This window comes from Dioscorea cayenensis, chromosome 20 (assembly GCF_009730915.1).
Source record: "Dioscorea cayenensis subsp. rotundata cultivar TDr96_F1 chromosome 20, TDr96_F1_v2_PseudoChromosome.rev07_lg8_w22 25.fasta, whole genome shotgun sequence".
In the NCBI taxonomy this organism is placed as follows: domain Eukaryota; kingdom Viridiplantae; phylum Streptophyta; class Magnoliopsida; order Dioscoreales; family Dioscoreaceae; genus Dioscorea; species Dioscorea cayenensis.
The window spans coordinates 21,891,095-21,919,044 of NC_052490.1; the positions used below are offsets into that span (position 1 = coordinate 21,891,095).

The following is a 27,950-nucleotide window of genomic DNA, read 5'->3' on the forward strand; positions in this document are numbered from 1 at the left end:
TCCTTCTCCAAGAGTTTTGTTAACGGTTGGGAGATCTTCGAAAAGTCCCTTAATGAACCTTATGTAAAAACCTGCATGACCCAAGAAACTGCGGATCCCTTTAACATTCGTAGGTGGAGGAAGCTTTTCAATTATCTCAATCTTCGCCTTATCCACCTCCATACCTGCCTGGGAAATCTTATGTCCAAGGACAATGCCTTCTTGCACCATAAAGTGACACTTCTCCCAGTTGAGGACGAGATTCGCCTCTTCACATCTCACTAAAACTCTTTCCAAATTATTTAAGCAAGCATTGAAAGAGTCCCCGAACACTGAAAAATTATCCATGAAAACTTCCATAATATTTTCAAGAAAGTCAACAAAAATAGCCGTCATGCAGCGCTGGAATGTTGCAGGAGCATTACACAACCCGAAAGGCATTCTTCTATAAGCAAAAGTACCATACGTGCAAGTAAATATGGTTTTCTCCTGATCTTCTGGAGCTATTGGGATTTGAAAGTATCCCGACATGCCATCAAGGAAACAGTAGAAATGATGCCCCGCTAGTTATTCCAACATTTTGTCAATAAATGGCAAAGGAAAGTGATCTTTCCTAGTGACATCATTCAGTCTTCTATAGTCAATGCAAACTCACCAACCAGTAACTGTCCTAGTGGGGATTAACTCATTCTTTTCATTCTTCACTACTGTCATTCCTCCTTTTTTCGGGACAACTTAGGTTGGGCTCACCCACTTGCTGTCTGATATGGGATAGATAATTCCTGCATCCAAAAGTTTTATTACCTCCGCCTTAACGACTTCCTTCATATTCGGGTTCAATCTTCGCTGAGGTTGGATCACAGATTTGTAGTCATCTTCCATTAGGATCTTATGAGTGCAGAATGATGGGTTTATACCCATAATGTTGGAGATCTTCCATGCAATAGCTGATTTGTGCTTTTTCAGCATGCTAACAAGCTTATCCTTCTGCTCCGCAGATAAGTTTAAAGCTACAATCACAGGGACTTTAGAGTCCTCCATTAAGAATGCATATTCCAAATGTGTTGGAAGAGTTTTCAGCTCAAGTTCTGGTGGTTCAACAATTGATGGGCGTAAATTGTCCTCCTTCAATTTATCAATCTCCTCGAAATCATTCACCTCATGTTCACACTTATTCTCCTCCTCTTTTAATTGGGTATCTATTTCTTTACAATCTGTGATGGATATCAGCGTGTCCATTCCACATAGTTCCACTTTTGAAATAGCAACTCCAACTGAACAGAGTTCCTGCCTTTGATCTTCATAGGAAGAATCAAACTGAGCAAGGATTCTGTCTAAACTTTCCTCCAAATGGTCGCTCATTGACACCGACGTGGATTCCTCAAACTGCTTTACCACATTATCTAATTCATAGTTTTGCCCTTGAATCCTGGCGATGTACTCTTCAACCGATTCTTCTATTGGCTGTTGAGTTGTACACTGCTCATGGTGAGAATAACACGTCATGTCGTGTGATGCAATTGTTTGGACTTTCTGCTCCACGTGTTCAACCATTCTCATGATAGTGTCAAATGACTCAAACATGTTAATCATTTTCTACAATAAAAAGAATAAGGAAATGTTAGAACAATGATAGAATAAGAAGATATGAAATAGAATGTATGGTGAAATAGCTAAGAAAACAAAGTGCAAAGTATCTCTAAACGCCTACTCCCCGGCAACGGCGCCAAAATTTAACAAGGTCCCCTTGCGTATATCTCGCAAGTGCACGGGTTTGTCGAAGTAATAATCCCGGGTGAGCGGGTATCGAATCCACAGGGAGTAGGGAACAAAAATACTTAATTCTATTCTAAGCTATGTGAAAGATCAATGATGATGAGTATGACAATGATTCAATTCTCAACAATAAAAGCAACAAGTAAGAGAGCAAAATTAAAGAAGGGGATAAGGCAATCGATAAAGATGGGGTACCCAGATAATGCTCCGCCTAGGATAATTGTTTCAAGTTCAAGAACCCTCTATTATGCTTCCTAATCAATGCAATGGTGAGTCGTGGAAATCCTTAATTACATAGTCCCAAATCTAAGGTCAACTATGCCTAACTCTATACATGTCCCGGAGGAGAAATCGAACAATCTCAACACCTCGCACTCGCATAGAGTTGCAATGAGCTCTAGGGATTCCAAGTGATAAATCTCTTCCTAATTATAGACCTAACCCTTTGGTCCAGGTGGAAGGTCCCTAACCACAATTGAGCCGTAGATACTAAGATCACCTTAACGCTGCAACTAAGCCCCAGCGGAAGTTCATCCCTTAGACTATTCACTCTATTATGAACACAAAGAACTCGAGGAAAGGAGGTAGAATCTATCACGTAGGAGGGGAAAGGGGACGCTCCTATACCTCTCGACTCACCCTCTCAACCCTCTCCAACCTAGCTTTATCTAACGCTCGCGGTGTGTCACTCACTCGCAAGGTTACCAACAAGAACTCTCAACCCTAGTGTCACTCTAGGGAAAATGTTCATACAATCAAGCATTCAAGGTTGGAACTCACAATAAACATCAATTTATTGAAAGTATAATAAAGAGATTCAAAGAAATGAATACATCCTAGGGTTCACAATACCCAAGTACCCACTAGGGGTTTAGCGCTCCATTGAGCTAAGTACAATCAAAGAAATAGAATGTAAAAATAATGAATCTATAAAGAAACCCCCTCGATAGTCATGTCGATGGTCTTATGGAAAGTCCTCTACTCGTCGTCCAAGGATTCCCTCGTCCGGTATAGGATACGCCTCGACGGAAACTCCTCTACCAACCTTCTTCCTAAGGAATGACAATGTCAGAGCCATAGAACCTCTCCAAAACCTTGGCCAATACCCTTCAAAATCCTAGCCAAAGCCCTCTCTCAAGTTGGGGAAAAGATGGAGAAAAGAATACTAAAATCGGGGCTGATTCGGCTTTAAATAGGGCTGCAATCGGGCGACTACATGGGCGTGGATGCTTCACGCGCCCGTGGGGAATTTCTACACAGGCGTGGATAATTTCCACACGCCCGTGTGGATCCTCTAAACTCCTGTTTTCTCGGAAGGGTGTGAACAGTGCTGCTACAGTAAATTCTGCCGTGTTTCTACAGTACTCTGTTACTCCAAATGGATGTGCCAACTCGAATACGAGGAGGTTGGCACAAACTCTAGCATCTCACATTGACCTATGTCTTCGCGTTTGAACCTTAGCAAGATTTCCTCCAAAATCAGTACATTATAATCCACATTGGCTTCTTTCCTTCATACTTGGCCTCACAACCCTACCTACATGAAAGTAACATAAAAACTCACATATTAGTGTAAAAACCTGAGAAAAGTAATGCTCAACATAAGGAATGAACGCTTCACATTCATATCGCACAAGCACTTATCAGAGGCCGATTATGAGAGAAAGAAGCCAATGTAGGTCATAATGCACTAATTTTGGAGGAATTCTTGCTAAGGTTCAAATGCGAAGACATAGGTCGGGTTCCAGATGCAGGAATATGTGCCAACCTCCTCGTACTCGAGTTAGCATAACTATTTAGAGGGGCATAAGGGCAGTCACATTCAAGCATTCCGACTTGTGCATATAGAATAAGATCTCTACCAACATGTCCGTTATTAAAGAAGCATGGCGATCCACGACGTAAATGTGTCCTCATTTGCATTACCTCGATGAAAGTATGGATTCGGGAGTATTTATGGATGGTACTGTAGCAGGGTATTTGTAGAAAAACTGTAGTAAAAACACTATAGCAGCACTGTTTACACCTTGCCGATAAAACAACAAAACAGAGAATCCACACAGGGCGTGTGGAAATTCCACACGCCTGTGTGAAAAATCCACAGGGGCGCCCACATAGCAGCACTGTTTGCGTTGACTTTGTTTTCACATCACTTCCAACATATTTTCATTCTAGTTAAATAGCAATCTTGGTGGCTCTAAGCACTATTCCCTGTGATTCGACTATCCTCTCACCAGGGAATTATTACTTCGAGACCTGTGCACTTGCAGTTTAAATGCATATTTGGTCATGTCAAGTTTTCGCAATCTAGGCGAAGAAATGGCATTGGCGGACTCAGGGGCCAGTATCAAGTTCATGCCATACACCTTCTTTCGAAAGCTAGGCTTAGGTGAGCCTAGGCCTACTCGGATGACTTTGGAATTGGCGGACCGAACGGTGAGCCATCCGACGGGTATCATCGAAGATGTGCTTGTTAAGGTAGACAAGTATTTATTTCCTGTGGACTTTGCGGTGCTAGATGTCGATGAGGATGCGGATGTACCCTTGATACTTGGGTGTCATTTTTGTGGAATTCTGAAGCCTTGATTGGCATGGACGGTGGAGAGCTAACTTTGAGAGTTGGAGATGACAAGCTCACATACCGCCTTGTTGAAGCCATGCGGCATTCTCTTGATTTCAATGATACTTTGTATTTTCTAGACACTACTGATGACATTGTTGATGAATACATGTAGGAAATATTCAATGTAGACCGTATGAGGGTCTATTCGACCAAGAGGAGGACAATGAAGAAGTAATGATGCTTGGTTATACGGAAGAACTACCATCTACCTCAGGGATCTTAAAGAAGGTGCTCCGAAAATTGAAGAGGGCTAGGAGACGCCACTGGAAACACTCCAAGGCTATTGGGGACGTGCGTGCACTGAACAAACTGGGTGAATCACTACTAGGCGGTCCCAAGCCCGATAACTCACCCCTACCCTCAAGAGATTTTGCTCTTCATGCTTCAAAGCCATGGGTAAGAAGGCAACTTTCATCTATGAGCCCCCGTGAGGTAAGAGAAGGTACGTCAAGCTAAGTGATGTTAAACAAGTGCTTCTTGGTAGGCAACCCAAGTGGTTACTGTTTTTGTAGTTTAGTAGTTTAGTGTGTGCATGAATAAAGTGTTGAGTGTTGGTGTCTTGATTTTTATATACTTATGCTGCGATTTTATTGTGGGTTATGAATTGTCATCGTGTGTTTTCATGTGGATTTGGCGAAGTTGGGCCGTTTGAGCTATTTCTCATGTTTTTCACTGGTAAAATTTGCATATTAGGGCAGGCTCTGAGTGTGTAAACATGTTTAGAAATTTTCTGCAGAGCCTGCAGAATTTTCTAAGGCATCTCGAGAAAATGCTAAGTGCGTGGAATTTCCACATGCCCATGAATTTGCATTGTGAGCTCATCCATAGAAGGCACATGGGTGTGGACTCGCCCCTTTGAAAGACCATGCGATTCTCGCACGCCCGTGGGTAATTTCTACACGAGCGTGTGAATTCTGCAGAGATTGGCAGATTATCCCAAAAGCACACAGGGCCGTGGACTCGTCCCTATGGGCGACCTTGTGAAAATCACACGGGCTTGGGTAAGTTCTGCACGCCTGTCTGAATCTCTACAAAGAAGCTCTCTCCATTCCGAGAAGTCACAGGGGTGTGCGCTTGCCCCTGTGAGTTGGGCCTGTGATTGTCCACACCCGTGAGGAATTTCAACACGGGCGTGCTGAACACTTAGCAAATTTTCTTGGATGTCCAGAGATGCCACAGCGGTGTGTAGTTGCCCCTGTAGTTCAGGCACACGGGCGTGGATATTTCTCACACGCCCGTGTATTAACGTTCACAGGCAGTGAGTACTTTCCTGAGAGCACAGAGGGGCGTGCATCTGCCCCTGTGAGGCTTTCCTATGGAGACGCTCGGGCGTGGGTAATTTTTGCATGCCAGTGTGAATGTACAGAATGCCAAGAGGTGCGAGTCCTTTTAAAAGGATTATCGTTTCTCTTCACCCTATTATCCTCCATTTTTCTGAGAGCACTCCTATATTGTTACCCGACCTCATATCGCCAATTTGGAAGGATTTTGCTTGGTTTTCCGGCTATTTTCAAAGCTTTCTCATCTCAACTCGATGGTAATCCCTATCTTTGATTTCCTTCGCATATTCATGATTTTCATCAATGAAACTAGTCAATAATGCTTTGTTTCTTCAATTAGAATGGTTATTTATATTCAGAACAAAGTAAAAGTGTTGTAATGGTGCATTTATGGAATTTGAGGCATGGCCGTGCATTTGTTCACGGCTGGTAGATCCACACGGGCGTGCGGAAATTCCGCACGACCGTGTGGATTTTTGCAACTATGCTTAATTAACTTGTTTGATCGTTTTTCTTTCTAATTTTGCAGATTATGGCACCCAAGTCAAAGAAGCAAGGTGATAAGCGATCGCAAGAGTCTTTTCCTGAGTCGGAGAGCATGAGATTCACTATCCCATAGAATCAGGCTCATTTTGAGTACCTGTCGAGACTTCAGTTCGGACATGACTCGGTTGGAGGCAGTTATTACCAATTAAAGAGCCAGCCATCCGGGAGCTTGTACTGGAGGTTCTGTCAACATTCAAGTTTGACAGATCCTATGCGAGATTCGACGACCTCGATGTAGTTCAGTTCAGAGCACTTGGACATTACTATAGTCTGAATATCAGTTAGTTTTCAGTTCGGCTCGGCTTGTACGTGGAGGCATTTATAGTCGCTGGGGAGTATTCTGAGTTACCTAAAGATTATCCTGTAGCCTTAACCTGCAGAGAGCTTACAGAGCATTATGTGGTCAGGGCCAGTATGAGCCGGTGGTGTCCAAGGCCACGTGTCTTTCCCGACCTGCGTATCGATATCTACATGCCATCATGAGCAGCTCGGTGAATGGCCGTGGTGATACCACTGGCGTTCTGAGCCCGCAGGAGCTTCTGTACTTGTATTTGATGATGTAGCGCATACCAATCAATCTAGGGCATATCGTCGATGAGTAAATTCGACATTAGGTCCAGTATGCTAGATTGGGAGCGATCTTCTCGGGTCCATACATTATGAGATTAGCTCTGGGTATAGGTCTCTTGGGCGCGATTCGCGGGGTAGAGAAGACGAGTATACCTGCGCCCCTGATCTCTCAGACGATGAGGTTGATGAGCATGGTACGTAGGGCTTGGACGAGGCTTATGCACTCGTTCTACTAGTCCCAGAGATAGCCGAGGAGGAGGGTGATGATGCCAAGGCTTCCCAGCCTGCCCTAGAGCCTCAGTCAACACCTATGGAGACCGAGGCACCTCTGGTGACAGAGGACCCACCCCCTGTGGGCATGTTTTCACCATCTCGAGCTCAGGATCACTTTGAGAGGCTCAAGAGCGCTGTGGGGGTGATACGGACAGCGGTAGCAGAGGCCCGAGCTGAGATTGCCTATATTAGGGATGCACAGACCCCATAGTATATGGAGTTCATAGCACGTTTTGACATATTACAGCAGATCTTAGAGCGAGACATCGCCTCGTCATTTATCCTGCGGAAGAGAAATCCCCCAGCATCTCTTGCACCTCCATCCCCTATTGCAGCACCGGTTGACCCACCATGTACTTCATCACCAGCAGCAGCAGCAGAGCCAGAGGATGACATCAACACTTGATTTTTTTTTCTTCGTCTTTTACTTCTGCATTTTATTTTGGAATGTACACTCAGAAAGGACTCCCCTTCTGAGTTTATCTTTTATTTCGCTGTCTCGAGTTGTATTCATTGTTTCATCTTTTATATACTCGAGTTGTTTTATTTTTATTGAGCTTTACTGAACCCCCTCGTGTATGGGTGTAGATGGTCTTGTCATCCTGGGAACTGAGACTTTGTCATGGGTACGACCAAGGTGTTTCGGCACTTGGCCGTGTGCGCTTCACAACCCGTTGGAACAACACTCCTAAGGACTTAGCTCTATCAAATGCAACACTAGGAGTTAGGGGAGTATTGTTTTGATTGCTTCTCTCACATCTGAATTGAATTCATTTACATTATGAATGAGCTTACATGTGTACATTGGGGACAATGTACAACTTAAGTGTGGGGGGTTGGGGGGGGGGAGTTTCATAGTGCACGCATCTCTTTTATAGTAGTTTTGATTGATATACATGCTCACATAACCAATGGTGGTTCACCTTAGTTGTATTGATTGTATTCTTGTGTTTAGGAGAATTTTTAACATTGAAAGTTTTCATGCTCTAGTTTTTGTTTGAATTTCTAGGAATTTTTTCCTGATTGACACTTGTTGCACTATTCACTCTTTGAACTCTTTTGGAAACTCATGTTTGATGTATAAAGGACTAGTTATAGTTGTTTCTTGTGTTAATTCTGAAAAAAAATGGAAAAATGAAAAGAAAGAACAAAATAGTTTTGTTGTTTAGTTGTGCTTGTTGGGTGGAAAGAGCTACCACCTATGACGTATGAAGCTACTCTCATAAGTCGGATACTAGTTATGCCCTAATGAGAGAAAGAGCTATCTCATGGGATGTGTGAAAGCTACCACCCTGGTAGAAAGAGCTACCACCTCGAAAGTGTGAAAGCCACCTTAGCGGCCGCTTTGGAAAGGGCTACCTTAGAAGATGTGTGAAGCTACTACCCTTTTTGAATTTTTGTTAACTTTTGTAGATAAATAAGTCCCTTGTACGTAGAACTTCGAGGAGTATACTTTGGGTTGACTTGAGTGAGTTCACACACTCACACGATTTCGGGTTTGTTGTTCTTTTTAATTCAAGTTTTTAGCTAGAGCATTGATTTTTAGTATTTAGTGTTGAAATTTCCCTTACTTGTAGAATGTCCTCTTTATATGCTTTGGTGAACCTAAGGATAAGCACTTCCAATATTTCCTTCATCCATGCACATAATGTTTTAATCTTTTCTTGAGTACAAGCAAAAGATTAATTGTGGGGAGTTTGATAAGTGCTTGTGCAATAAGAATGCGAAGCGTTCTTTCCTTGTATTGAACATTACTTTTCTCGGGTTTTAACTCTAATATGGGTGTATTTATGTTACTTTCATGCAGGTAGGGTTGTGAGGCCGATTATGAGATAAAGAAGCCAATGTGGGTTAAAAAGGAAATCTTGCTAAGGTTCAAACGCGAAGACATAGATCGGGTTCCAGATGCAAGAATGTGTGCCAACCTCCTCGTACTCAAGTTAGCAAAACTATTTGGAGGGGCACAAGGGCAGTAACATTCAAGCATTCTGACTTGTGCATATAGAACAAGATCTCTACCAACATGTCTGTTATTAAAGAAGCAAGGCGATGCACGACGTAAATGTGTCCTCGTTTGCGCTACCTCGATGAAAGTATGGATTCGGGAGTATTTCTGGATGGTACTATAGCAAGGTATTGTAGAAAACATTGTAGCAAAAATATTGTAGCAGCACTGTTTACACCCGGCCAATAAAACAACAAAACAGAGAATCCACACGGGCGTGTGGAAATTCCACACGCCTGTGTGAAAAATTCACAGGAGCGCCCACATTGGGATGTGAATTCCCGTGTGGAAAATCCACAGGGGCGCCCACATGGGCATGTAGATTCCCGATTCCAGCCTTTTAAAAACTGATTTCAACCCCGATTTCAGCATTCTTTTGTCCATCTTTTCCCCTATCTATTCTTCCACCTTTCGCCATATTTGGAGGCACCGGCGGCTAGGGTTTGGAGAGGGTTTGGCAAGGCTTTGGAGAGGTTTGACGGCCTTTGACACAACGTTTCCTTCGGAAAAGAGCTATTGGGGGAGCTTTCGTCGACACCGATCCGGCGAGGTGTACCATAGGTTTGACGAGAGGACCTTTGAAGAAGATGCGGTCGATCCACAAGACCTTCGACATGAACACAAGGGGTTTTTTATTCATGGATTGCATCTCTTTACTTTTGATTTCATTATCTATTGTATTTTGCTACATGGAGAGCTAAACCCCTAGTGGGTACTTGGGTATTTGTGAAGCCTAGGATGTATTCATTTCATTGAATCTCTTTATTATGTTTTCAATCAATTGATGTTTATTGTGAGTTCCAATCTTATTGGGTTGATTGTTTGAAGACTCCCCTAGAGTGACACTAGGGTTGAGAGTTCTTGTTGGTAACTCTTGTGAGTGAGTGACACACCACGAGAGTTAGACAAAGCTAGATTGGAGAGGGTTGAGAGGGTGAGTCGAGATGTAGCAGAGTGTTCTCTTTCCCCTCCGGTGTGATCTATCCTACCTACACATTCCAAGAGTTCTTTCCAGCCATAGTAGAGTGAATGGGCTAATGCATGACCTTCCGCTGGGGCTTAGTTGCTAGTACAACGGAGTGAAGCGTTGAAGTGATTTTAGCACCTTGGGCTTAATTGTGGTTAGCGACCTTCCACCTGGACCAAAATTTTAGGTCTATACATAGGAATAGGGTTTATCACTTGGAATCCCTAGAACTCATTACAATTCTATACGAGTGCAAGGTTGAGATGTTGTTCAATTTCTCCTCCGGGACATGTTTAGAGTTAGGCATGGTTGACCTTAGATTTGGGACAATGTATTAAAGGATCGCCACGACTCATTAATGCATTAGTTAGAAAGCATAATAGGGGGTTTTGCACTTGAAACGATTGTCCTAGGCGGAACAATATCCGGGTACCCCATTTATCGTCGATTGCCTCCCCTATCTTTTACTTTCGCCTCCTTTATCATTTCTTATTTTCATTTGCATTGAGTTTGTTTTCATATCACTTCCAACATATTTTCATTCTAGTTAAATAGCAAATCTTGGTGGTTCTAAGCACTATTCCCTGTGGATTCGACTACCCTCTCACCAGGGTATTATTAGTTTGACACCCGTGCACTTGCGGTTTACACACATATTTGGTCATGTCACCATCCCAAGCCTAGCTTCTGAAAGAAAGAGTATGGCATGATGTTGATACTGGCCCTAAATCTGCTAATGCCATCTGTTCAACCAAATTGCCAATACTGCACAGAATCACAAGGCTTCCAGGGTGTTTCCTCTTGTTCGGCATATTCTTTTACAACACCACGGAACAAGAGGCATCTATGATCACCGATGCACTCTTCTCCAACTTCCTCTTGTTGGTCTACAGGTAATTTAACAAATTTACATACCGAGGTATTTGAGACAACGCCTTCACAAAAGGAATGTTAATATACAATTGTTTGAATAGACCCAAGAACTTCTTGTATTGCTCATCATTTTGGTCTCTCTTCAATATTGAAGGATAAGGGATTCTTGGCTTGTTTCACCTTTTTCTCTTTGTTAGCTCTCTCCTCAACCTCCATGACTTCATGTGCTTGAAAATTAGTCTTCTTACTTGGAAGCCTACCTTCAACCTCACGACCATTTCTCAAAGTGATCGACTTCACATGTTCTCTCAGGTTAGTCTCGGTGCAATGAAGCGGTGTGGTTGCGAAGTATAGCCTCGACCGATTGAAACCGTATATCTGATGATTGCACAAATCTAGTCAAGGCTTTCTCTAAGTCGGTCATTCGGGTTTCTAAGCCTGAAACTTGGTTTCTCCATGTTCGGGGCTTGTTGTTGGAAACCCAGTGGTGTTGTGGCCTTTTATTGCCTTTGGCGATTCTAGGAAAAATTTGGGTAGTTCCTCCAACCCGGATTATAGGTGTTGCTATAAGGATTGCCTTGGTTTCTCATTGCATTACCCACAAAGTCAACTTGCTCAACGGAGAATGTACCACCAATGGCTACGGCAATCGGATGGGGCATGTCCCCCTCTGCATCTATCATAACTAGTTACGGCCACCAATCTAGGAGAAGTTAGAGCATCTAACTTCTTACTCAATGCTTTCACTTGGGCCGCCAATGATGTAACTGCATAAATCTCATGGATGCTGCCCACTTTCTTCTTCTCCCTAGCATTCCATTGGTAGCTATTCAAACCCATTTCTTCAATTAACAGCCGGGCTTCTCCGAGAGTCTTGCTACCTAAGGTATCTCCTCCTTCTACATCAAGTAACTGTCTTGTACTTGGGTTTAAACCATTGTAAAAAGTACGAATGATCATCCACTCTGGAAACTGATAAGTGCTTGTGCGATATGAAGGCGAAGCGTTCATTCCTTATGTTGAGCATTACTTCTCTCAAGTTTTTACACTAATATGTGTGTTTTTATGTTACTTTCGTGTAGGTGGGGTTGTGAGGATGATTATGAAGGAATGAAGCCAATGTAGAACACAATGCACCGATTTTGGAGGAAACCTTGCTAAGGTTCAAACGCGAAGACATAGGTCGGGTGTGAGATGCTAGAGTGTGTGCCAACCTCCTCGTATTCTAGTTGGCCCATCCATTTGGAGGGGCACAAGGGCAGTCACACTCGAGCATTCCAACTTATGTACATAGAAGAAGAGCTCCACCAACTTGTCTATCATTGAAGAAGCAAGTGATCCATGACGTGTACGTGTGCCCATTTGCGTTACCCCGGTGAAAGTATGGATTCGGGAAGCTATTCGTGAATACTGTAACAGCACTGTTCACAGACGGCCGAGAAAATAGGAATTCAGAGAATCCACATGGGGATGTGGAAATTATCCACACCCGTGTGGAAATTCCACATGGGCGTGTGAAAAATCCATAGGCCCATGAAGTCGCCCGATTCCAGCTTTATTTAAAGCAGATTCAGCCCTGATTTCAGCATTCTCTTCTCCATCTTTTCCCCAACTTGAGAGAGGGCTTCGGCTAGGGTTTTCAGGGGTATTGGCTAGGGTTTTGGAGAGGTTCTATGGCTCCGACAGCTTCATTCCTTAGGAAGAAGGTTGGTAGGGAAGCTTCCGTCGAGGCGTATCATATACCGGACGAGGGAATCCTTGGACGACGAGTAGAGGACTCTCCACAAGACCATCGACACGACCATCGAGAGGGGTTTTTCTATGGATTTTTTCATTGCATTTACATTCTATTTTTTTGATTGCACTTAGCTCCATGGAGAGCTAAACCCCTAGTGGGTACTTGGGTATTTGTGAACCCTAGGATGTATTCGTTTTATTGAATCTCTTTATTATGCTTTCAATTAATTGATGTTTATTATGAGTTCCAACCTTCAATGCTTGATTGTATGAACATTTCCCCCAAAGTGACACTAGGGTTGAGAGTTCTTGTTGGTAACCTTGTGAGTGAGTGACACACCATGAGTGTTAGACAAAGCTAGGTTGGAGAGGGTTGAGAGGGTGAGTTGAGAGGTACAGGAGCGTCCCCTTTCCCCTCTGACGTGATAGATTCTACCTTCGTTCCTCGAGTTCTTTGCGGCCATAACAGAGTGAATGTTCTAAGGGATGACCCTCCGCTGGGGCTTAGTTGCGAGTGCAACGGAGTGAAGCGTTGAGTTGATCTTAGTATCTAGGGCTTAATCGTTATTAGGGACCTTCCACCTGGACCAAAGGGTTAGGTCTATAATTAGGAAGAGATTTATCACTTGGAATCCCTAGAGCTCATTGCAACTCTATGCGAGTGCGAGGTGTTGAGATTGTTCGATTTCTCCTCCGGGACATGTATGGAGTTAGGCATAGTTCACCTTAGATTTGGGACTATGTAATGAAGGATTTCCACGACTCACTATTGCATTGATTAGGAAGCATAATAGAGGATTCTTGCACTTGAAGCGATCATCCGAGGCGGAGCATTATCCGAGTACCCCATCTTTATCGATTGCCTTACCTTCTCCTTTACTCGTGCCCTCTTACTTGGTGCTTTTACCTTTGAGAATTGAATCATTGTCACACTTATCACTATTGATCTTTCACATAGCTAAAAAGCGAATTAAGTGTTTTTATTCCCTACTCCCTGTGGATTCGATACCTGCTCATCCGGGATTATTACTTCGACAAACCCGTGCACTTGCGGGATATAAGGAAGGTGACCTTGTCAAGTTTTTGGCGCCATTGCCGTGGAGTCGGCGATTAGAGATACTTTGCACTTTGTTTTCTTCGCTATTTCACCATACATTCTATTTCATATCTTCTTATTCTATCATCGTTCTGATTTCTTTTTCTTTCTTTTTGATTGTAGGTCCAGGTTATGACCCGAGGTAATCCCTCAATATTGATTGAAGGAGATCCTGAGCTTGAACGTACACTTAGAAGAAAATGGAAAAAGCCTGTGCAAGAACAGTCTAATTTAGCTGATTTGGAAGTGGAAGGATCTGAAAACATGGCATAACAGAATGAGCAACAGTGAACATTATCCGATTATGCCAGACCTTCAGTGTTGGGGACACAATCAAGTATTGTGTGTCCCCCGATTACAGCTCAGAACTTTGAGTTGAAACTGGCATTCATCCACATGTTATAGCAATCCGCACAGTTCAACGGTTTGGCCGATGAGGATCCAAACAGTCATATAGAGAGTTTTCTTGAGGTGTGTGATATGCTCAAGATAAACGGAGTGATGGATGATGCCATCAAGTTGAGAGCCTTCCCATTTTCCCTAAAGGGGATAGCAAAACAGTGGCTACACTCATTACCTAGAGCATCGATCACCACATGGGAGGAGATGGTAGAAGCTTTTCTTGCCTGTTATTTCCCTCCCGAAAAATATGCAAAGCTTAGGAATGAGATCTCATCCTTTGTTCAGTTGGAATTGGAGTCTCTATTCGAGACATGGGAAATGTTCAAGGAGCTCCTGAGAAAGTGCCCACAACACGGATTCTGGAAGTGGATGATTGTTCAGACTTTTTATAATGGTTTGAATCTGAGTACAAGGCAACTTTTGGATGCGGTAGCAAGAGGTACCTTAGGTAGCAAGACCCCAGATGAGGCCCGTCAGTTAATTGAATAAATGGGGTTAAACAGCTACCAATGGAATGCTAGGGAGAAGAAAAAGGTTGCCAATCTCCATGAAATAGATGCAGTAACTTCATTGGCAGCTCAAGTGGAAAATTTGAGTAAGAAGTTAGATCTTCTAACTTCAAATAGAGTGGCGGCCGTGACTAATTGCAACGGGTGTGGTGGAGGACATTCTCCCTCCGATTGCCCAATCTCTATTGGTGATGGTTCTTCGGTGGAGAACGTTGATTTTGTAGGTAATGGCATGAGACCTCAAGGAAACCCATATAGCAATACCTACAATTCGGGTTGGAAGAATCATCCCAATTTCTCATGGAGTAATCAGGGTCCACAAAAGGCCATGGGGCCACTAGGTTTCCAACAACAACAAGCCCCTCAGGTGGAAAACAGAGTCTCAGGTTTGGAAACCCGGAAGGACTGACTTAGAGAAGCACTTGGCTAGATTTGTGCAATCTGCAAATACAAGGTTTGAATCACTCAAGACTATACTTCGCAACCACACCGCCTCTTTGCATAACCTTGAAAATCAGGTGGGGAAAATTGCGAAGTCTCTCTCCAAAACGCCACATGGAAGCTTGCCGAGCAATAAAGAGACCAACCCTAGAGAGCACGTGAAGGCGATCACTTTGAGAAGTGGTCGTGAGGTTAAAGGTAGGCTTCCGAGTGAGAAGCCACAAGAACACGCACCCGAGGTTATAGAGGTAGAAGAGGGAACAAGCAAAGAGAAAGAGGTGGCACCCCCACATTTCAAGCCAAGAATCCCTTATCCCTCTAGATTGAAAAATGACCAAGGGAGAGTAAGAGGTGGCACCCCCACAGTACAAGAAGTTCCTGAGTTTGTTCAAGCAACTCCACATCAATATTCCTTTTGTTGAGGCATTGGCCCAAATGCCTAAGTATACGAAGTTCTTGAAAGATTTGTTGACTAACAAGAGGAAGTTGGAGAAAAGTGCTTCAGTGATTTTAGATGCTTCATGCTCTGCGGTATTGCAAAAGAACATGCCGAACAAGAAGAAAGACCCGTGAAGCTTCATCATTCCGTGTAATATTGGCAATTTAGGTGAGGAAATAGCATTGGCAGACTCAGGGGCTAGTATCAACGTCATGCCATACACTTTCTTTCAAAAGCTAGGCTTGGGCGAGCGTAGGCCTACTCGGATGACCTTGCAACTAGCGGACCGAACAGTGCGACATCCGAGAGGCATCATTGAAGACGTTCTTGTCAAGGTGGACAAGTACATTTTTTCGGTTGACTTTGTAGTGCTAGATGTCGATGAGGATGCGGATGTACCCTTGATACGTGGGAGACCGTTCTTGCAGACTTCCAAAGCATTGATTGACATGGACGGCAAAGAGCTCACACTAAGAGTTGGACATGACAAGCTCACATACTGCCTTGCTGAAGCCATGCGGCATTCCCTTGATTTTGATGATACTTTATACTTTCTAGACACTACTGATGAGATTGTTGATGAATACATGCAGGAAATATTCAATCCGGACCCATACGAGGGTTTGTTCGACCAAGAGGAGGATTATGAAGAAGTAATGATGCTTGGTGCGACGGAAGAAATACCATCTACCCCGGGGATCCTGAAGAAGGTGCTCCAGAAAATGAAGAAGGCTAGGAGACACCACCGGAAACACTCCAAGGATGTTGGAGACGTATGTGAATGGAAGGAGTTGGATGAGTCATTGCTAAGTGGTCCCAAGCACGATAATACACCCTCTACTTTCAAGAGATTGTGCACATCATGCTTTAAAGCCATGGGTAAGAGGGCAACCTTCATCTATTAACCCCCGTGAGGTAAGACAAAGTACGTCAAGGTTAGTGACGTTAAACAAGCGCTTCTAGGGAGGCAACCCAAGTGGTTACTATTTTTCTTAGTTGAATAATGTAGTGTTTTGCATGAATAAATTGTTAAGTGTTGGTGTCTTGATTTTTAGATGCTTGTGTTGAGATTTCCTTGTGAACTTTGAATATTAATCATGTGTTTTTATGTGGAATTGGAGAAGTTATGCCGTTTGAGCTTTATTCCATGTTTTTCCCAGGTAAAACTCGCATACTAGGGCAGGCTCTGAGTGTGTAAACATGTTAAGAAACTTTTATAGAGCCTGCAGGTTTTTCCAAGGTATCCAGTGAAGACGCACCGGCGTGTGGAATTTCCGCTCGCCCATGGATTTGTATTGCGAGCTCACCCAGAGAGGGCATAGGGGTGTGCGGCTGCCCCTGTGAATGACCATGCGACTGTCACACGCCCGTGGGTAATTTCCGCATGGGCGTGTGAATTCCTGCAGAGTTGGGCAGATTATCCCGAGAGCACACAGGGGCGTGGACTTGCCCTTTTGGGCAACCTTGTGAACCACACACGGGAGTGGGTAATTTCCACACGCCCGTGAGAAACTCTGCAAAGGACTTCTCTACACCCCGAGAAAACACAGGGGCGTGCGGCTACCCCTGTGAGTTGGGCATGTGAATGTCCACGCCCGTGCGGAATTTCCGCACGGGCGTGTAAAACACTTGGCATTTTTCTCGGATGTCCAGGGAAGCCACATGGGCGTGCGGCTGCCCCTGTGGATCGGGTGCATGGCCGTGGGTATTTTCCACACGCCCGTGCGAGAGCTGTCAGAGTCGAAGGGGTGTTTTCCCGAGAGCGCACAGGGCCGTGCGTGCGCTACTGTGGCTCTCTTGTAATGGGGCCCACGGGCGTAGGCAATTTCCACACGCCCGTGTGAATGCATAGAATTCCAAGAGACGCGATTTTTTCCTTGAAAACCTTATGAACCGTCTCATTCCTCATCTCCAGTCACCTGAAAACTACTTCTGATTATCTTCTCGACCGATCACCGTTGTTTTGGAGGATTTTTCGTCGCATATCGTGCCGATTTTCAGAGTTTTTGCATCTATTTCATCGGAAACCTTTTTTCTTCGCCAACTCTTGTTTTTCGTGGATTAAATATCTTCATGAGCATGAATTTTCATTTAAAAATGCATGGTGCATGTTTAGAAAGCGTCTAGACGCGGTTTTAAGTTGAATTCTTGAGAATTGTTGTGCACCCATGCGGGTTTTTCACGCCCTGCAGGTCCACACGGGCGTGGGTGATTTCCACAAGCCCATGTGGAATTCTGCAGTATACTATTTTTGAGCTTCTTTGATCGTTTTCCTCTTTTTTTACTCCAGATATGGCACCTCGAGTGAGGAAGAATGAAGTTAACCGTCTCAGAGTCACCCCATCCAAACCAATACACATGGATTTCTCAAATCCCGAGCATCAGACTCGATTTGACAAACTTTCAGCACTTGGTTTTGGTCAGACTTGTTTTGTGGATTTGCAAGTGCTAAGAGATATTCAGCGGGGTGATGAGCTAGCTGATGAGATTGATGAGATGCTACCAGTAGGAAGCTGGAGGAGACTACTGATGATCAGTGAGCCAGCTTACCGCGCATTGACGCTTGTGGTTTTAGCGTCTTTTGAGTTTCATCTGATGCATGGGAGATTTGACACTACGGAGGCGATACAGTTGTGGGTATTCGAACATCCATTTTCCATGAGCGTCACTGAGTTTTTGATTCAGATGGGCCTGTACGATGTCGCATATACAGGTACAATGGAGTATGGACAGTTGCCTGCAGAATTTTCCAGTATCAGTAACTTGACATCATGTGTATAGGATTGTGTGTGGCCATGGGGAGTATGAACCGGGGATGTCGAAGGCCACTAGCCTATCCCAGTTGAGCTACAGGTATTTGCACGCAGTTATCAGTAGGTCTGTGTTAGGTCGACCTGATAAAACAACTGCTCTGACCAGGCAGGATTTGCTCTTTTTAGACTCCATTGCCCGCAATGTACCGATTCACTTGGGGTGCATATTAGCAGATATTCTAAAGTACCAGGGTCAGTCTTCTAGAGTGGGTTTATTATTTGCTGGCCCTTACATCACAAGGCTCATTTTGGGAATGGGTTTGGGGGATGCTTTACATGGTGCTGAGAGGATATTTGTGCCTACCCCTCTTGCGTTTGAGACGATCAGGATGATGGGGTTGGTACGAAGATGTGGGCCATGGGTCTATATTATTGCTACAGCTACCCCAGAGACCGCCAGGAGCGGAGGGTTCCCGACAGATTCCCAAACCCCTCGCAGCACAGGGTCCTCGAGCTTTTGACCGTATTGAGAGGATCGAGAGCGATGTGGGTGAGATTCGGACCGAGATAGCAGAGCTCCGAGCTACCCAGGCAGTGCAGTATGATGAGATATTAGACCGCTTCGACATGATCCAGCGGCTACTGATGGGCTGGGCCACTAGTTCCCCCACCACCTCCTCCGGCATCTCCCTCACCACTTCCGCCAGCACCCTTCGATTTAGCACCACGAGCAGCAGCACCGGAGCCCGAGGGCGACACCGACACTTGACTTTACTTTATTTTCCTTTTATGCATTTTAGTTTTCGACTTGTTCACTCAGAAAGGATTCTCCTTATGAGTTTATTTTCATTTTGCATCTCGGGTTGTATTCATTGTCTATCTTTTATATATACTCGAGATATTTTGTTTTTATTGAGCTTCACTGAACCCCCTCGTGAATGTGTGTAGATGGTCTTGTCAACATGGGAATTGAGACTTAGTCATGGGCACGGCCAAGGTGCTTCGGCACTTGGCCGTGTCAGCTTCACAACCCGTCGGAACATTACTCCCAAGGATTTTGCTTCATCAAACGCAACAATAGGAGTCAGGGGAGTATTGTTTTGATTGCTTCTCCCACATATATTCTTCATTGATATACATTATGAGTGAGCTTGCATGTGTACATTGGGGACAATGTACAACTTAAGTGTGGGGGAGTTTCATCGTGCACACATCTTTTCTATTGTTCTTGATTGATATATGCTCACATAGCCAATGGCGGTTCACCCTAGTTGCATTGATTATATTCTTGAGTTTAGGAGAATTTTTAACATTGAATATTTTCATGCTCTAGTTTTGCTTGAATGTCTAGGAATTTTTGCTCGAATTGCACTCAGTGCACTACTCACTCTTTAAACTCTTTTGGAAACTCAAGTTTGATGTCAAAGGGACTAGTTATAGTTGTTTCTTATGTTAAGTTCTGGAAAAAAATGCAAAGAAAAAGAAACAAAATAGTTTTATTGTTTATTTGTGCTTGTTGGGTGGAAAGAGCTACCACCTATGTAGTATAAAGCTACTCTCATAAGTCGGATACTAGCTATGCGCTAATGAGAGAAAGAGCTATCTCATAGGATGAGTGAAAGCTACCACTCCGGTAGAAAGAGCTACCACCTCGAAAGTGTGAAAGCCACCTTAGCGGCCGCTTTGGAAAGGGCTACCTTAGAGGATGTGTGAAGCTACTACCATCTTTGAAAGTGTTGTCACTTTTGTAGATAAATAAGTCCCTTGTACTTAGAACTTGAGGAGTATACCTTGGGTTGATTTTGAGTGAGTTCACACACGTACACGATTTCGGGTTTGTTGTCCTTTTTTATTCAAGTTTTTAGCTAGAGCTTTGATCTTTCATATTTAGTGTTGAAATTTTCCTTACTTGTAGAATGCTCTCTTTGTATACTTTGGTGAACCTAAGGCCAAGCACTTTCAATATTTTCTTCATTGAGGCACAGAATGTTTAATTTTTGCTTGAGTACAAGCAAAAGCTTAAGTGTGGTGGAGTTTGATAAGTGTTTTTGCGATATGAATGCGAAGCATTCATTCCTTATGTTGAGCATTACTTTTTCTCGGGTTTTTACACTAATATGTGTGTTTTTATGTTACTTTTGTGCAGGTGGGGTTGTGAGGCCGATTATGAAGGAAAGAAGCCAATGTGGAACACAATGCACTGATTTTGGAGGAAATCTTGCTAAGGTTCAAATGCGAGGACATATGTCGGGTGTGAGATGCTAGAGTGTGTGCCAACCTCCTCGTATTCTAGTTGGCACATCCATTTGGAGGGTGATAAGTGCTTGTGCGATATGAATGCGAAGCGTTCATTCCTTATGTTGAACATTACTTTTCTTTAGATTTTTACATTAATATGTGTGTTTTTATGTTACTTTCGTGCAGGTAGGGTTGTGAGGACGAGTATGAAGGAAAGAAGCCAATGTGGATCACAATGCACCGATTTTGGAGGAGATCTTGCTAAGGTTCAAACGCGAAGACATAGGACATGTGTGAGATGCTAGAGTGTGTGCCAACCTCCTTGCATTCGAGTGAGTACATCCATTTGGAGGGGCACAAAGATAGGCACACTCGAGCATTCCGTCTTATGCATACAAGAACAAGAACCTCACCAACATATATATCATTGAAGAAGTAAGTGATTCACGACGTGAACGTGTGCCCGTTTGCGTTACCCCGATGAAAGTATGAAATTGGGAAGTTATTCAGGTCGAAGCTGTAGCAGAGCACTGTAGCAACACTATAGCAATTACTGTATCAGCACTGTTCACAGCCAGCCGAGAAATCAGAGAAACAGAGAATCCACACGGGCGTGTGGAAATTCCGCACGGGCGCGTGTACCGCCCACGCCCGTGTAGTTGCCCGATTCCAGCCTTATTTAAAGTCGATTCAGCCCCGATTTCATCATTCTCTTCTCCATCTTTTCCCCAACTTGAGAGAGGGCTTCGGCTATGGTTTGAGGGGTATTGGCAAGGGTTTTGGTGAGGTTCTACGACTCCGACATCGTCATTCCTTAGGAAGAAGGTTGGTATGGGAGTTTCCGTGGAGGCGTATCCTATACTGGACGAGGGAATTTTTGGTTGACGAGTAGAGGACTCTCCACAAGACCATCGACACGACCATCGAGTGGGTTTTTCTATGGATTCATTGTTTTTACATTCTATTTCTTTGATTGCACTTAGCTCCATGGAGAGCTAAACCCTAGTGGGCACTTGGGTATTTGTGAACCCAACGATGTATTCGTTTCATTGAATCTCTTTATTATTCTTTCAATTAATTGATGTTTATTGTGAGTTCCAACCTTGAATGCTTGATTGTAGGAACATTTCCCCCAAAGTGACACTAGGGTTGAGAGTTCTTGTTGGTAACATTGTGAGTGAGTGACACACCATGAGTGTTAGACAAAGCTAGGTTGGAGAGGGTTGAGAGGGTGAGTCGAGAGGTACAAGAGCGTCCCCTTTCCCCTCCGACGTGATAGATTCTACCTCCGTTCCTTGAGTTCTTTGCGGCCATAATAGAGTGAATGGTCTAAGGGATGACCCTCCGCTGGGGCTTAGTTGCAAGTGCAACGGAGTGAAGCATTGAGATGATCTTAGTATCTAGGGCTTAATCATGGTTAGGGACCTTCCACCTGGACCAAAGGGTTAGTTCTATAATTAGGAAGAGATTTATCACTTGGAATCCCTAGAGCTCATTGCAACTCTATGCGAGTGCGAGGTGTTGAGATTGTTCAATTTCTCCTCCGGGACATGTATGGAGTTAGGCATAGTTGACCTTAGATTTGGGACTATGTAATGAAGGATTTCCACGACTCACTATTGCATTGATTAGGAAGCATAATAGAGGGTTCTTGCACTTGAAGCGATCGTCCTAGGCGGAGCATTATCCGAGTACCCCATCTTTATCGATTGCCTTACCTTCTCCTTTACTCGTGCCCTCTTACTTGTTGCTTTTACCTTTGAGAATTGAATCATTGTCACACTTAGCACTATTGATCTTTCACATAGCTAAGAAGCGAATTAAGAGTTTTTATTCCCTACTCCCTGTGGATTCGATACCCGCTCATCCGGGATTATTACTTCGACAAACCCGTGTACTTGCGGGATATACGCAAGGGGACCTTGTTAGAAACCCATGTTGAGGACATTTTCTTAGGAGTTCCTTGAACCTTTCCCATGTCTCAAATAGAGACCAATTACATTTGCACGAAGGAAGAAATCTCATTCCCATGCTTTATTGATTTTCTGTGAGGGAAATATTGGGCAAGAAAAGCTTCCACCATCTCCTTCCATGTAGTGATTGATGTTCTAGGTAATGAGTGTAGCCGCTGCTTTGCTCTCCTTTCAAGGAAAATGCGAAGGCCCTTAATATGAAAGCATCATCCATAACTCCAATGATCTGGAGCATGTCACACACCACCAAAAAGTTCTCTATGTGGTTTTTTGGATTCTCATTGGCCAAACCATTAAATTGTGTCGACTGCTGTATCATCTGGATGAATGCTAGCTTTAGCTCAAAATTTTGAGCTATAATTGGGGGACGCACAATGCTAGATTGTGTGCCCAAAACTAAGGGTCTGGCATAATGAGAATGCGTTCTCTATTGCACATTCTATTCTGCCATGTTTTCTGACCCTTCACCTTCAACCTAAGCAAGATTTGACAGTTTTTGCACAGGTTCTTTTCCCTTTATTATGAGTGTACATTCAAGTTCAGGATCTCCTTCAACAATTGTCGAGGGGTTCCCTCGGGTCATCACCTGGAGCTACACGAAAAAAAAAGAACATCAGAATGATGATAAAATAAGAAAATATGGAATAGAATGAATGACGAATAACTAAGATAACAAAGTGGAAAGTATCTCTAAACACCTACTCCCCGGTAACGGCACCAAAAACATGACAACACCCCTTATTTGTTACCCACAAGTGCATAGGTTTGTCGAAGTAATAAATCCCAGGTGAGTGGGGTGTCGTATCCACAGGGAGTTGGCAATAAAAATACTAAGATTGCTACTAAACCAAATGAAGATGAATAATGATTATGTTGATGAAATATAATGTAAATAGAAATAAAAGAAACAGGAACGAGAGGCACAAATAAGTGAGAGAAAAGACAATCAATAGAAGTGGGGTACTCGGACAATGCTTCCCTAGGACTAATGTTTCAAGTGCAAGACCAACTATTATGTCTCCTAATTGATGCTTAATGAGTCATGGACATCCTTGAATAGACGGCCCTAAACCTAAGGTCAACTGTGACTAACTCTACACTATAATCTGGCAGAGAAATCAAACAATCTCAACACCTCACACTGTGTAAAGTTGCAAGACACTCTAGGGATTCTAGGTGATAAACCCTATTCCTATGTGTAGATCTAACCCTTTGGTCCAGCCAAAAGATCCCTAGTCACAATTAAGCCCCAAGGTACCAAAGTCACTTCAATGCTTTACTGTGTTGCTCACGCAACTAGGCCCATCGGAGTTCATCCCTTAGAATTCACTCTACTATGACCACCAAGAATTCTTGGAATGTGGAGGTAGGATAAATCACATCGGAAGGGAAAGGGACGCTCTTCTACCTCACGACTCACCATGTCGACCCTCTCCAAACTTGCTTTGTCTAACCCTCATGGTGTGTCACTCATCTACAAAGGTTACCAAGATGGTCTCTCAACCCTAGTGTCACTCTAAGGTAGAAATCATTCAATAAGCATTCAAGATTAGAACTCAATTAGAGACATCAATTAAGGAAAGCATAATAAAAGGTCAATAAAACAAAAACATTCTATGGTTTACAAAATCCAAGTACCTACTAGAGGTTTTAGCTCTCCATGGAGCAAGATACAATTAATAATCAAATCGAAAGTAAAAACAAGTAATATATAGGAAAACCCCCTCAAGATTAATGCTGTTGAAAGCTCCCCCAATAACCTTTTTCCAAGAGAAGCACGGTATTAAATCCGTAGGACCACTCCGAGGACTTGCCAAAAGCCTCTCTAAACCCTAGCTAACGGCTTCCTAAAAGATGGAGAAAAGTCGAACACAATGATGAAAAATGGCCCCAAAATCGTCTGAATCACGGCTTAAATAGGGTTTGAATCAGGTATCCACATGAGCCTATGGATTCCTCACACGGGCATGTGGAATTTCCACACACCCGTGTGGATTCTCTGGAATCCTGATTTTCGGCCAGCTGTGAACAATAACTGCCGGCGGAGAAATCGCTTAGTCTCAACACCTCACACTATGCAAAGTTGCATGGAGTTCTAGGGATTCCAAGTGATAAACCCTATTCCTATGTGTAGATTTAACCCTTTGGTCCAGGCGTGAGACCCCTAGTCACAATTAAGCACCAGATACTAAAGTCACTTCAACGCTTCACTATGTTGCTTACGGAACTAAGCCCTAGAGGAGTTCATCCTTTAGTTCTTCACTCTATTGTAACCGCAAAGAACTCTAGGAATTAGAGGTAGGATAAACCACACCGGAAGGGAAAGGGGACGCTCTGCTACCTCTCGACTCACCTTCTTAACCCTCTCCAATCTAAATTTGTCTAACACTCGTGGCGTGTCACCCATCCATAAAAGTTACCAAGATGAACTCTCAACCCTAGTGTCACTCTAAGGGAGAAATCATTCAAAATGCATTCAAGATTGAAACTCAATTAAAAGCATCAATTAAGGAAGGTATAATAAAAGGTTAAAAAAACCATTAACATCCCAGGGTTTACAAAATCCAATTACCCACTAGGGGTTTAGATCTCAATGGAGAAAGATACAATGAATAATGAAATAAAAAATAAACAAGTAATCCATAGGAAAACCCCCTCGGTGTTCGTGTCGATGGTTTTGTGGAGTAGCCTCTTCTTCTCCAAAGGTCCCCTTATCCGGCCTAGGGCACACCTCACCGGATCGGTTCCAATGAAAGTTCCCCCAACAACCTTCTTTCAAGAGAAGCGCGGTGTTCGAATCCATAGGATAACTCCAAATACTTGCAAAAACTCTCTCTAAACCCTAGCCAATGTCCTCTCAAAAGATGGAGAGATGTTGGAGAGAAGAGTGAAAAGTTTCTCCCAAAATCGGGCCAAATCGTGGCTTAAATAGAACTAGAATTGGGCATCCACACGCCCCTATGGATTCTCCACATGGGCATGGGGAATTTCCACACGTCCGTGTGGATTCTCTGAAAACCTGATTTTTGGCCGGCATGGGTATGGGCATGGGGAATTTCCACAAGTCGCGATACGCAAATGTAACTGTCGTTGTGCCCCTCCAACTCATTGTAATGACTTGAATACATAGAGGTTGGCACACATTCACATATCTTAGAGCCCACTTGTGTCTTCATGTTTTTCCTTCCAAGATTTCACCAAATAGTGCGTTCACAATCTACTTTTGGCTTCTTTTCTTAATACTTAGCTTCATAACCCTACATGCGCAAAATAACACAAAAACATATATATTAGTGCTTAAACCTAATAAAAGTTATGATCATCATATGGAAAGAATACTTCGCATTCTTAACACACAAGCACTTATCAAACTCCACCACACTTAAGCTTTTGCTTGTCCTCAAATAAAAATAAAACATTGAAGCATAGAAGAAGGAAAAAAAATTGAAAGTGCTTGGCCTTAGGTTCACCAAAGCATGCAAGGAGAGCATTCTACAAGAAAGGGAACTTTCAACACTAAATACGAAAAATCAATGCTCTAGCTAAAAACTTGAATAAAAAAGGATAATAAACCCGACATCGTGTAAGTGTGTGTAAACTCACTCAAGTAAACCCAAAGTATACTACTCAAAGTTCTAGGTACAAGGACTTATTTATCTACAAGCATAACAAAACAAAAGGATGGTAGTAGCTTCACACATCCTCTAAGTTAGCCATTTCTGAAGTGGCTTCTAAGGTGGCTTTCACACTTTTGAGGTGGTAGCTCTTTCTACTAGGGTATTAGCTTTGACTCTTCCCATGAGATAGCTCTTTCTCTCATTAGGGTATAACTAGTATCTGACTTATGAGAGTTGCTTCATACTTCATAGGTGGTAGCTCTTTCCACCCTCAATGCACAAATAAACAATCTATTTTATTTTAGCAAAATGGAACAAGAAACAAAACTAATTAGTCCCTTAAACATCAAATTTGAGTTTCCAAAAGAGTTTCATAAGTGAGTGATGCACAAATATTAATCGAGCAAAAATCCTGAGAAATTCAAGTAAAAACTAGAGTATGAGAACATTCAATGTTAAAATTTTTTCTAAACTCAAGAATACAAACATCGCAACTAAGGTGAACTGCCATTGGCTATGTGACCATGTATGTCAATTAAAACTTGTGTTAAAGACATGTGCAAAGTTCCCTCCCCCACACACACACACACACTAAGGATGTACACTGCCCTCAATGTACACATGCAAGTACAATAGAAAGTATAGCAATCAAATAAATATGTCGATGTGGGCAATTGAAACAATACTCCTCTGACTCCTAATATTGTATTTGATGAAGCTAAATCCTTGGGAGTAAAGTTCCAACGGTTTGTGAAGCACACATGGCCCACATTGGCCGTGTGCTTGACTAGATCTCAATTCCCATACTAAGAAGACCATATGCACTGCACGCATACACAAGGGGGTTCATTGAAGCTCAATAAACAAAAACCAAATAAATTCAAGTATATAAAAGATAGAGTAATGGAATACAACTTGAAACAAAATAAAAGATAAACTCAAAAGGAAAATTCTTTCTGAGTGTACAAGTCCAAAATAAAATGCAGAAAGAAAGAAATGAAAGGTGCATCAAGTGTCATTGTCGTCAGCGGTCGGCTCTGCCGCTACTACTAAATCAATTGGTGTCTAGGTGGATCAACTGGTGCTAAAGATGGCAAAGGGGTCCGAGGTCTCATAACGAATGGTGGTCCCACATCTCGCTCTAGCAGTTGCTGTATAATGTCGAAACACGCCATGAACTCTATATGATGCGCCCTTTGTGTTGCATGAACCTCGGCCATATCTGCCTGTAATACCCCTACCGCACTCTCGAGCTTCTCAAATAGATCATTGGTTCAAGTCAGGGAAAATATCCATCGTGGTGGAGGCTCATGCACTGTAGGAGATGCCTCTATCTGATCCTGCTCGGGTTGTATCGCTAACTCCAGCTAAGAACCCTCTACCGTAACTCCCTCGGTCACAAACGGCTCTGGTAGGGGTATTTTCAGTATATATAGCCCGTCCAGATACTTACTGACCATGTCCATGAGCCTCATCGTCTATAACCCGAGGGGTGCTGTCACTGTCATCTTTTTCGTCCCTTTGATCGTGTCTTGTAATCCCATCCCCAGGAGGAGTCTAGTGTTGTATGGGCAGGAGAAAATGACACCAATCCTGGAATAATGTCCCTGATGCCTTAGGTACTCTACAATGATGTGTCCTAAGTGAATCGGCTCGCTTCGCACCATGGAATATAAGTATAGAAGTTCCTGTCTGCTCAAACTCCAGTACTGTCCCCACGGACATTCACTGATCTATTCAGCATGGCATGAATATATATGTAACTAGGTTAAGAGAGGCATGTAGCCTTGGACACTCTCTGCTCATATTGACCCTGACCACACATTATCCTATAAGCTTTCTTGGGGGTCAAG

General features: G+C 43.2%; 2 non-coding genes across 2 annotated transcripts; one reads left to right on the forward strand and one right to left on the reverse strand.

Moving 5' to 3' along the window:
- Positions 1–14,379: 14,379 nt before the first annotated feature.
- On the reverse strand, positions 14,380–14,486 carry LOC120252174. The gene has a single exon (XR_005533718.1). It is a non-coding gene; the product is annotated as a small nucleolar RNA R71 (small nucleolar RNA).
- Positions 14,487–22,437: 7,951 nt separating this feature from the next.
- On the forward strand, positions 22,438–22,542 carry LOC120252258. Its single transcript, XR_005533803.1, has one exon. It is a non-coding gene; the product is annotated as a small nucleolar RNA R71 (small nucleolar RNA).
- The last annotated feature ends 5,408 nt before the right edge of the window (positions 22,543–27,950 follow it).